Raw genomic sequence first — 12,263 nt, forward strand, 5'->3', positions numbered from 1 at the left:
GTGAAGGTGAACAGGTGCCGTGATTCTGGATGTAAGGGTACGCTGAAAAAGGCTGAGCACAAGTCAATGACTGTATACCACCTTGTTCCCTCTGGGATGTTCATCAGCAATGTATGAGGATCCGGTACTATGGGTGTTTCTGGCACCACTATCTGATTGATGGCACGCAGATCGTGGACTAATCTCCATTTGTCTGTGCCTGGCTTTTTTACCGGAAAAATAGGTGTGTTGCAGGGACTGCTGGTGGGAACGAGGACCCCTGCTTCCAGCAATCCCTGTATGGTTGGCTTTATGCCTTCCCTGGCTTGCACCGAGAGCGGGTATTGTCGTTGATAGGGCAGTCTTGCATTCTTTTTGACCTTTATCTTTGCTAGTCCCGCTGATTTCACCAATCCCACGTCCGTTGTGTGCTTGGTCCATAGTTGCTCGGGTATATCTTGCAGCAGATCCTGTGTAGCGTTGCTCCCAGCCTCCACTATAGCCATCTGCTTACTCTGTTCGTCCACCATCCGGTGTATCTCCATACTTCCTGCAAATGTTGTGCCGATGGCTGCTATCGAGATGCGGATGTACTTCCCATCTGGTGACGTATGTAGGTGTTGATTTTGAGTGGGTGTCCATTCCCTCACCCCCTTCGCTTGCTTCACCATGGGTCTCAAGTCTTTTGGCTCAAAACCGTGTGCTACCATGAGGGTGACATGGGGAGCGGCTTCTTCTTCCTGGTACCAATTCATTATTCTATCCGGGAGTTTGACCATTGCCGCCGCTCCTTGGGGTCCACAAATCACATCCAGCGTCTTGATATCCATTCTCTGCCCTTGTTCCATTTCTTCCCATAATTGTGCGTAGTCCTGGTCCTGCCCTCCTCTGTCGTACTTGATGGTACAGTGCAGTGGAACACTCGCTTCCCTGTACTTGGGTCGCATGTAGCGGACCCACGGCAGCCATTCTTGATACTTCTTCCATAGTTCTGACTGATGTAGATCTGGTATTTCCAGCCAGTACACCTTATCCACTTCCCGCAGTGCTATGTTGTCCTTGTGTACGATTAGGCACTGCATGGCCCTAGCCTTGGGAAACGTGACCCATATGCCGGTTGCTTCGCACTGTATTTGTGCCCCTAGTTTACACAAAGTGTCTCTTCCTAGTAAGTTGACAGGTGCATCTGGGGTATACAGGAGCGGGGCCTAGACTGTCACCCCATCCAGTGTTAATTCCTGAGGCTCAGTAAATCGTAAGGTTTGAGTTTTCCCTGAGAAGCCCATTGTTTGTATTGCCTTACGTGAAAGGGGGAGCTGGGAGCCTTCTTTTCCGATGCTTGAATAGGTGGCCCCTGTATCGTTCATAAAAGGTGCGCAGAACATGTCTCCTATTTTTACTGTTATTGTGGGTTCTTGCTCGGGGTGCAGTGTGGTAGCATACTGCATCAGCTCCCCCTCTGGCTTCTCTGGGCATCTTCAACTTTGGTTCGGTCCCTGTCCTCCACCGGGGCCATACATGTGGCCTCCCGGAGGTACCGGGGCCTGGGGCTGCCATGGCGGTTGTGCTCTGCTGCCTTCTGGCATTGGTTGGGGAACTCTAGGCCCCAACACCTGCCCTCGCCTTTCAGCCCTGTCCACCCTATCACCCCATGTCGGTCGGGAGAGGTGCGGGCAATTTCTTCTCAAATGGCTGGGGGCGCCACACTCCCAGCATCCCTCAGTTTGGTTACTTCCTCAAGGCATGAACCTGTTCCTGCCATATCCTCTTCCTCTGTTCCAATATGGCTGTCCGGGGTACATGGGGGGGGGCCTATTGGATACGTCTGGTCATAGGGGTTTGGATGCATCATCACGGGTCCTTGCGTCGCCTGCATTTGAGGATATCCTTGGGTGTCCGTTCCCTTTGTTTCTACTATTGGTCCAGCGAAGACTGTTGGCTGCGCGGGCACCATCATAGCCGCTTGCTTGGCACTCTCTTTCCTTTTTTCTTTCTCTTCCTGTTTAGTCCTGGTTATTTCCCCAAGCTGCGCCTTGTATAGATGGGTTAGTAGGGTTTCAGTGGCGTCTTTAGCCTCCTTTTTTGCCTTTCTGTACTGGTGTACGTGGTGTGTTACATGTGCCATAACTGTACTCCATTCCATTGAACTCAGCCCTACCACCTCTTCCAGCTTCTTCTGCACCTCATCTGGTAGGGCCTTTTTCAACAGCATTTTTAACAGCCCTACACTCGCTACCGAGGAGTCCCATTTCGCTCCTGTCTCGTCTCTCCACTTGTCGTGAAAGCTTTGTACAAAAGCTAATACATTTTCATCTTCCTGTAACTTGATTACTTCTAATTTCCCCGGGTCCATTTTAGCCGGATATATTGCTTGAATAGCATCCCATATCGCCGTCCGCATTCCACCGAATGGTACGGAATCAATTGTTGGGTCGTCCAGTGAGTCGTCTATACCGGCTGTTTTCAAGAACTCTTCAGCGCGTCCTTTCCCCACTGTTTGACATAGAATGGCTTTTATATCCCCTACAGCCAGGTGTTGCCCTGCCATTTTTTCTTCAGACTGCGTGATCCACTTCTGACCTCCCTCACACATGCTAGGTAACCTTTGTATTAATCCAGTCAGATCCATGAAATTCCATGGAGTGTACTGCAATGTTTTCCCCATGACCATCAGGGGATACTGCATTTTTGGTGATTCCCTTTGCTTGTTGCTCATGGATTTCCCCCTGGCAGGATACGTTTGATATTTGAGTGGGGGTTTCAGGCTTTTTCTGTCTCTCAGCTTCCTCTCTGTTTTGTCTTCCTCTTCCTCTGATGTTTCTCCCTGGGTCACTCCATACTCGTCTTTGCCACTCCTGTCACTTTCCCCCCCCACTCTCTCGTCTTGTATTCCTTCTATTTTCCTCATCGAATTCTGCCACTGGCTGGTACCGGTCCATATTTTCTTCTCCCTCCGACAGTACACCTGCTGCGGCCAGACTGGAAGTGGTTTCCTTCAAGCCTTCCCTCTGTCGGGCCATGGATCGGCTCAGCACCTGTTCCATTTCCCGTAACTTCTTCAATTCTTCCACCTGTCGGGTTTTCAACCCTGTAACTACGTCTGCTATTTGCTTAGACTGATCGGCCAGCTCCTCCATTCTATTCAATGTTCCCTCATCATATATGATCACTTCTTCTACTCTCACCATCCGATCTTCCATCTCCTCGTCATCTGATCCCAGGTAGGGGTTTATTATAACATCCCCTTCCAATCTCACCTTCCTTCCTTTTCCCTTCATCCATCTTTTCTCTACTACTCTGTCCCAGGCTCCATCCACAAAGTCCTGTCGTCCCTCACATCTCCCGACTTCCTTTCCCTCTGCGTCCCTTCCCCTCTGTTTCTCCCCTTGCTGCCCCTTTTCCCTTCATCTGGCTTGAGCACCTGGTTTCGGGGTGCTGGTGGGGCCCCCCCCCAACTTATCCCCGGTATATGGGCGCCCTCACTTATTACTTCTTTTAGATACCAGTTCACTCATTTCTTTTGTGCTTGCTCGTATTGCTTCGCTTCCCGTAGATACTGTTCGCACCTGTCCTTCTGTGCTTGTTCCTCTTGCGTCCCTTGTTGGCTCCTGACGTAGTCTTCCACCATTCTCTGCCTGTCTCGGTCTTCGACGTCTGGCATACTAAAGTCCATACTTCGTTCTTCTACACAGGTGACTCCGTGTATGTTCCTTCCACCTTCTATTTTTTCAGCCACCGTTTGTTCTCCTCGGGTTGGCGTAATTTTTTTTTGTAGTCTTTTGAAAACTCCTTGCATTTCCACTTCCGCCTCTTCCCATTCCTCCTCTCCCTCTTCTGTTCCCAACAATGGGTATATTCCCACTGGCAGGTTCTTTTTCCATGGTTTTATCTCTGGTTTAAACTGGGGGTTGTATGGGGGCGGGGGTCCCAATTCTCCTCGCTTTCCATCTTGGGGCACCCCTTCCGCTCTCTTACTGTCTACTTCTTTCTCAATCCTGGATCTTTCTTTTTCCATCGTCTCTTGCACCTTCCTTGCTATCTCTTTCTCCATTCTTTATTTCCTCTCGCTTTCTTCCGCTTCCTCTTTCTCCTTCTAAGCCTTTTCTCGGTCTCTCCTTTCTCTTCCCTCTCGGTAAAACCAGTCTGCTATCTTTTCCTGTTTGACTTGCTTTTCCCTTGCCCTTTGTCCCTTCTTTTGTTCTCCCCAGATGATAATTCCGTCCTTCATCTTTTGACACTCCTTTTCCTCAAACGTGCCCGTTTTAGGCCATTTCCATAGTCCACAAGTTTTCTCATTCCATTTTTTGCAATAATGTCTAATATCTTTCTCGTCTGTCTTGTGTTTTTCTACTATAATGTCCAGCGCTGTCCTTCCTGTCTCCATTGCAGCAGCCATACTAATCGACCGAATGCGTTCTTTCCTATCTGTTCCCGTTTTCACCCTCTTTCCCTTTTTATGCGTGTTCTCCCTTTTCCCCTTCCTTTCCATCTTCTCGGTCCAGCCGTGCTCTCTTAAGACTTTATACTACAATGCTCACATGTTACCATACATACAGTTCACATATAACACATTCCAATTTCCTCCTGACTTTCCCTATCTCAAAACACCTTTTTATTTACTCACACACTCACCGGGTATGCTCTACCCAGACCTGGGCCCAGGATTTATACCCCTCTGAGCAGACCTGTACTCACTCCAGCGGTACCAGGGGTCCCCACCAAGCAGTCACCACCTTCTCTGTGGCCGGTATCTGGGGTTGTGAGGCCTCACCACCTGCCTCTATTGCAGAATTGAATCTATTAATTCAGGGGTATTGCAGGACTTTCACACATACATTTCAAACACATATTTCACTTATTCTTTCGTTACTCTTTTTCTTTATCAAGTTCTTTTTACTTTCTTAGTATGACACACCATCTTTTGCCTTTTCTCACTCACTTTTAAACTGTGTCCCAATTCTAGTATAGTTAATCTGGGCTCTTCTGGAGACCAACTCTATCCTTCCTCCGTCCCGCTGGGCCTGACCCGAGTGACAGCAGAGTATCTAAGCAAGGGCTTTGTCTAAACAGGTACCTGTCATACCTTTTCCCTACACGGCCTTTTGCTGTCACTCAGGACCGAGTCCCACAACCCGGATTCAGGATATTTGGGTCTTAGCCCAGTCCCTTCGTGGTCGCCAAAATGTGGAACGATTTGCCGTCCACTACACAGTACAGGTAAAACATGAGTTAGATTTTTAGTAAAGTATACTCACGCTGTTTTCAGCCAAGTCTCCTTTTTCAGGTTCAAAAATATCACACAGAATCAGTGAGTGAGGAAAAGCAAAGGTCCAATTTTATTCAGCCCAATACATGAGATCCAAAACTGTTTGAGATATCCCAAAGAGTGATCTACCTAACCTGGAGCGGGGCTCCCCTTTTATACAATTTTCTTATGAGCCTCCGCCCCCTTGTTCTATTTCCCAACACCAATAGGTTTGACTATTTTTACTCCCCGTTCCCCTTATGTCCGTATTTGTACAGTTTCAACGACCCTTATGTTTCGTCATTGCCCCATCTCAGCAACCCTTATAATTGTGTTCTATCTATTTTCCCGGACCCTTATGTTCCTATTTTAGCCCTCTCTCAATCCCCTTAGGATCGACCCAGCCCGGGTTGGGTTTTTTAAAACTGTACTTCCCGTTTTGCCCATCACTTGTCTTCCGGTCATAGAACAAAAAGGGTCTCTGTTGCTTTTTGGCTTGTCTTTGGATATTTTCCCACTGAATTAAATATGGGTAAGTGTTCTAGATTATTGACATTTCTCTGTAACATCTGTAACTTTCACATGTTATTACCCCTTTTCCTGGTCTTGTTCTCATCTTTCTCCCTTACCTTCTCTATGTGTATGTATCCATAGACCTATAGATAGCTCCCTGCTTCTGCCACATTCCCTTCCTTTTTCGGTGACTCATTTACTACTTAATGCTGCGTGTTATTTTGGCTACTAGTAGCCAGGTGCACATATCCCAGGAGTTAATGCCTACTTTTCATGCCCCTCTTATCTCTGTTCTTTGGTATGCAGCTCACAACGCAGGACTTGGTTTCCTTTTTGCTGCCCTAGAGGGACTGGAGGGCTTTGATCTCAACACTAGATACCAGCTGTCTCACCTATTTGCAGACCTTGCTCTTTTGGTTGACGTCCTACGCACTCCATCTACAACGTCTACCTTTCCTCCTCCTTTGCGGTATCGACTCAGCCCAGCTGTTACTCTGGTTGATGCCTCCACTCAAACGGGTCCTGTCGCCCACACACCTTCTCTGTACTTTGCTGATGACTACGAGGCAATGGAGAACATGGATTCCCCCAGTTCGGAGTATTCTGATGACCCGTTGAGCCCAATTCCCTCTCCAGGGCATACCCCTTACCATCAGTCTTTTTCTCCCTCTTATTCTCCTGCCAGTCCCTCTTACTCTCCCACCAGCCCCTCTTACTCTCCTACCAGCTCCCCTTATTCCCAATAAATGTGGTAGTCTGCTTTAACCTCTGTGTCCTGTGGTTATTTTTCTTGCTCTCCATATTCCGTATACCACATTATTTACAACAAAACCTCGATGCGAAACACCATGGAACTCACGTATCAGAAATGGGGCGCTGGCTTTTGGAACACATAGGCGACCTACTTGATCAAACCAGATGCCGCTCCTTGAGCCTGCCAGAATTCAGCATCTTTTGGTGATGCATGAGATTGCATCAATGAAAAATCAACCCCGGGTAGAAGAGTACTGGTGTAAAAATGTATAGCAGACACTAAGAAAGGGCAAGGGCTTTGTGACTGAGCAGCCAATTTCGCATGTCGGTCAGCTAAAGCATTCCCCGTATCTCAAAGTATTTCCTGTTAGATGAGCCTTAGTTTTCACGATGGCTAGCGCTTCGGGTAAGGCGCAAGCGGAAATCAAATTTTCAACGAGAGTAGAATGAGATATGGGTTTTCCATCAGCGGACATAAAACCACGCTGCTGCCATATACGACCAAAATCATGTGCTACGCCGAAGGCGTAACGAGAATCAGTAAAAATTGTCACTCTTTGGCCTTTGTGTATCATACACATGCGAGTAAGAGCAAAAAGCTCAGCAGCCTGTGCAGAAGAGTGCGCTTCGAGTATCACATCCGGTAGATTGCAGACAGCATAACCACACAGAAAAACACCATCAGCCGGTTTTGAAGATGAGCCGTCTACAAAAACATACTCACTTTGGGTGAGAGGAATATCAGATAAAGCACTTCTTATACACAAAGTTACGATTTCTGTTAAACAATCATGCTTCTCTTGGAATGGCATGGTGTCATCTTGTGAATTTGGCAGACAATGGAGAACACGTGCGATTGTGTCTTGTGCGGTTGAGCATTTAATAGTTAGATTTGCAGTAGAGCAAAGAATTGTTTCATAACCACTTCTTCATTGAGCAGTCATGTGTTGTGTTTCAATGTTTGAGAGAACTTGTTTTACCTGATGTGTGGTGTGTAAAACCAAAGGGTGTGATAATACCAATCGTTCTGCATCCGTGACGAGAAGAACACTGGCAGCCACCACTCGCGGGGAGTCCAGCAGCCACGGTGTCCAATAAAAAGGCATAAACAATATTTGACACATTTAATTCAATCATAGGCAATTTCTTTATTTGTGGCGAATTAAAGGCTACGTTTAGATATGAACGGCACACTGGGTCACAAGAGCTCTGTGGGCATCCCTATTGATTGTGATAATAATAGTCTGGAGCATGAGAAGGGCCCGCTACGGGAGGAGGTGGAAAACCTCCTTACTGGTTTTGTGGTTGAGGCCTAGCCATCCCTGCTGCTGCAGGAATGGGAGGAGGAGCAAACTGATGAGCCAATATGGTTTCATGAAATTTACAAATCGTTGCATTCTGTTTTTATTAACATTTTACTCAGTGTCCCAACTTTTTTGGAATTGGGATTGTATATTGTCACCGACGAATATGAGAATCACAAGGTTACATGGCTGGAACGTTACTTGGTATGTTGTTGCAACAAATATGGTTCGGTCCTGTTACGTCTTCACAAAGTAACTGTTAGCTGGGTTCAGGTCAGGGCTCACACTTTATGTGGCCTTTAGATTATTAATAAAGGAACTGATTTCATTGCATGTTTCTGTTGTAAATTCTGAAACTATTAGCAGATTAGCAAACCAAAAGACAAGCTAACTAACGTTCATTAGATGGAAATGTGTAACACTTGCTTCACTTGTTAGAGAGTGTCGTGGAATCTTCTTCAGCAAAAAGCACTCTAAGAGTCTCGGGGTCTTGATGTCAAAAGATAATAATAATAATAATAATAATAATAATAATAATAATAATAATATTATTATTATGCAAACAACAAAGCCGAGATGAGCTGCAGATCAACAAATCAGGCGGGCTTTTTTCCTCTTTTTTAAAAATTTATTCAGAACTCGGCCGTGCACCACCATTAATTCTAAGACTTGGGCCTCCCTCCTTACATTGTTTTTAATGGTGGCGTGGTACAGCCAGTTCTCTTTTTTTTTTTAAAAAAAAAAAAAAAAAAGATTACATTCCAAAAAGATTGCATACAGTCATGGCCAAAAGTATTGGTATAAATTTGGTCTTTTGCAAAGAATTTCATAAGTTTTAAAGGCTTTTATTGGCAAAAAACCTTCAGTATATGCAAAAAGTCAATATTTATAGTGTAGACCCTTGTTCTTCATAACCTCTGCAATCGGCTCTGGCATGCTGGAGATCAGCTTCTGGGCCAAATCCTGACTGATGATCCATTGTTGCCTTATTATTGCTCAAAGGTGATCACAATTTGTGGGCTTCAGCTTTCCCACTCTTAAGATCCGTGGAGTTGCCTGGCCTCGGATCCAAAATTTCAATGTAATCATCTCTGAGCCATTTCATTATCACACGTGCCTTGTGACACGATGCTCCATCATGCTGGATGCACAGATCATCACCAAATTGCTCTTGGATTGTTGGGAGATGTTGCTCTTGCAGGACATTTTGATACCATTCTTTATTCCTGGTAGTGTTTTGGGGCAGAATTGTGAGCGAGCCAACTCCCTTGGATGAAAAGCAAACCCACACATGGATGGTCTCAGGATGCTTCACTGTTGGCATGACACAGGACTCATGATAGCGTTCACCTTTTCTTCTCCGGACAGTCGATTTTCCAGATGTCCCAAACAGTCGGAGGTGGGTTTCATCAGAGAAAATAACTTTGCACCAGTCTTCTGCTGTCCAATCTTTGTACTTCCTGCAGAATATCAGACTGTCCTTGATGTTTTTCTTGGAGAGAAGTGGCTTCTTTTCTGCCCTTTTTGACACCAGGCCATTGTCCAAAAGTCTTCGCCTCACTGCGTGTGCAGATGCACTCACACCCACCTGTTACCAGTATTGAGCAAACTCTTCACTGGTGGTTACACAATTCTGTAAATGGTAAATGGTTCTTTCAGGTGCAATATTGTTTGCAGCAATGTCCTTGCATATTTATAGTTTCATAGCAATTCACAAAAGTATACATTATTGTTCAAACGTTTTCCGTCTGTGTTGTTTCAGATACATAAATAAAACGTGTAATATGATTCTAGTGTTATAGACAGGTTTCTGAATAATAATCCAGAATATTCTGAATAAAGATCCATCATGTAATGTCATCACAACGTGCATTCCGTCAAAGTCCTCTTCAATTCATGTGCATCGTGTGCATCGAACATGAATACAGCTAAAAGGTCTCATTTAACAAACAATCATCCTTGGGAAAGGCTGTGCAAACAATTTCACCAATTATCCAGCTATCCGCAAAAGAACTACAAAAAAAAAAACCTGCAAATTTTGAAAAAAACAAACAAACAACAAAATCAAGCATTTTTGACACTGTGAAATCCTGTACGGACTAATTATATCACACAAACCTAGGGATCACCATACAAATATCCAGGGATGAGGTGTTACTGGAATTTTAAGAAGCATGCATGTGGCATGAGCTATAACTTCACACCTGATTGATAGTCAGATTTATTTTTTTTTAACAGAGAACATGTATTGATTATATTAATGCTTTAAACCATTTTATTTCGAACCACAAACTTCCATGTTTATTTCTAAACACATTCAGTGCTTCAGCTTGAAAAAACATTGACGCCCAGAGCAAGGTCATCTTTGTATGGCTAGTCTCTGAATTTTATAAACATATAAATATTTACATGACCTATTTCTGTGTGATTAGTGATGAGAAATTATGTGTAAGGTCAACCGTCTTGTTCATCTTGGCTCTTAAAATGACCAGTCACAGTGGTTTTGGTATTAGTAAAATTGAGCTGCAATCAGTTTAATTACAACACCAATTCATCTCATAAACCCATATGTTATTCACAACAGAACACAGAAAACATATCAACTGTTTAAACTGAGTAAATGTACCATTTTAAGAAAAAAATAAGGTAATTTTGAATTTGATGGCCACAACATGTCTCAAAAGATGGGACAAGGGCAACAAAAGTCTGGAAAAGTAAGTTTTACTAAAAAGAAACAGCTGAAGGAACATTTTACAGCTAATTAGGTTAACTGGCAACAGGTCAGTAACATGATTGGGTATATATATATATTGTAGGGAGTTAGCTCAGGGGGAGGGCAGAGCACAGACCCACAAGAGACGGAATGCAGGGGTTAAGGGTGTTTTATTTTAACTCAGTGTGTGTGTGAGTGCGTGGGGGGTCCGTGGGGGTGTGGCTGTCGCGTGACCTTCTTGAGGGCGTGTCCTTCCGTGCCGTCATCTACCGGTGTGTGTGTTTTCACCGCCCGGTGGCCTCGTCCGCGCTCACACCTTCGGAGGGAGAGAGAGACGAGAGAGAGAGAGAGAGAGAGAGAGAGAGAGAGAGGTGTTAGTGGTCGGCGTGGATCAATATTACCGGGGTGCTCCGCGTTGCGCGTCTGTAGGCCGCTGGAGAGCACGCACAGATTCTGTCTCATCACCGCCGGTCTTTCTCCTCCTGTATGGCCGGAAGCACGCCCTTTTATCCTCCTCATCTGTCGCCTGAGTGGTGGATTTTTCCCGCCTGACTCCCCAATCACCGGCCAGCGTAGCGTCAGCAGCCCCGCCCCGCCGTGACGGTCCTTCCGGCTGCTGGTGTGTTTGGCACGAGGCTGTCCGCTTCGTGCCGGTGCGGCAGTTGGGGAAGGAGCGCCTTTCTTCTCATGCGCGCCGGCTGTTGGTCTGTCGCGACAATTTATATATATATATATAAAGAGTATTTTAGAGAGGCAGAGTCTCTCAGAAGTAAAGATGGGATGGAATATGGATGGAAGCATATGTTGCTGTAAAACCTGCATATACCTTTCAGCATTGATGGTGCCTTTCCAGATTTGCAAATGGTTACAATTCGGAATGTTACAAATCTAAAATTACAAAGCTGTTACAGCCATTAAAGGTGGGTGATTGGGTGGTCAAGCTGTATTACAGTATTGTGGGACACATTTCCAAAAACAATTCCATAAACACATGGAGACAAAATCTAAAATATGCATCCTGAATAATTTTATTGTGTTGTCCAGATGTATCAATTAAATTCAATTTTATTTGTATTTATACTGTATTTACACAGTAGATAACCAATATATTTCAGAAAGACTATGATATCAATACCAATAGGGTTAAAAAAGAGCTCATCTACATTACCATTATGTTTTGAAAAAGGCCTTTCCAATTTACCATTATGTTTTGAAAAAGTCCTTTCCAATTTACCATTAGGTTCTGAAAAAGGGCTTTCCAAGTTACCATTATGTTTTGAAAAAGGGCTTTCCAAGTTACCATTAGGTTCAAAAGTGGAGAGACAAAACAATTTAGAGTGACCTTGGTCTCACTATTATCTCACGGGGGGAGGGGGGGGGGGCAGCCTGACTCAGCTACCCTTATATTTTTACCCATTAGTGATGAGAATTTTGGTTTGACATTCCCGATTACGGGACCCCACACGACAGCATCAAACACTATATTTTTCTATTTATTCCCCATTCATTCATTCCCTATCAATAAGTGCTGCAGCAGCAAATATCACAACAATTCATCTCTAAACACACAGAGCCAGCATTATTATATACACGCGTGACATATCGGAAGGCACGAGTTCATCACCCATTGCAAAAGTGATGTTACATAAATTAACCACAAACAATAACAATATAGCCAAGTCTTACCTTGTGATAATCTTCATGTCATTTAATTTGAAAAGCAATCAATTAATCTGAAGGGAAGCTGCGGTGTTAC

This window comes from Ictalurus furcatus, chromosome 19 (assembly GCF_023375685.1).
Source record: "Ictalurus furcatus strain D&B chromosome 19, Billie_1.0, whole genome shotgun sequence".
In the NCBI taxonomy this organism is placed as follows: domain Eukaryota; kingdom Metazoa; phylum Chordata; class Actinopteri; order Siluriformes; family Ictaluridae; genus Ictalurus; species Ictalurus furcatus.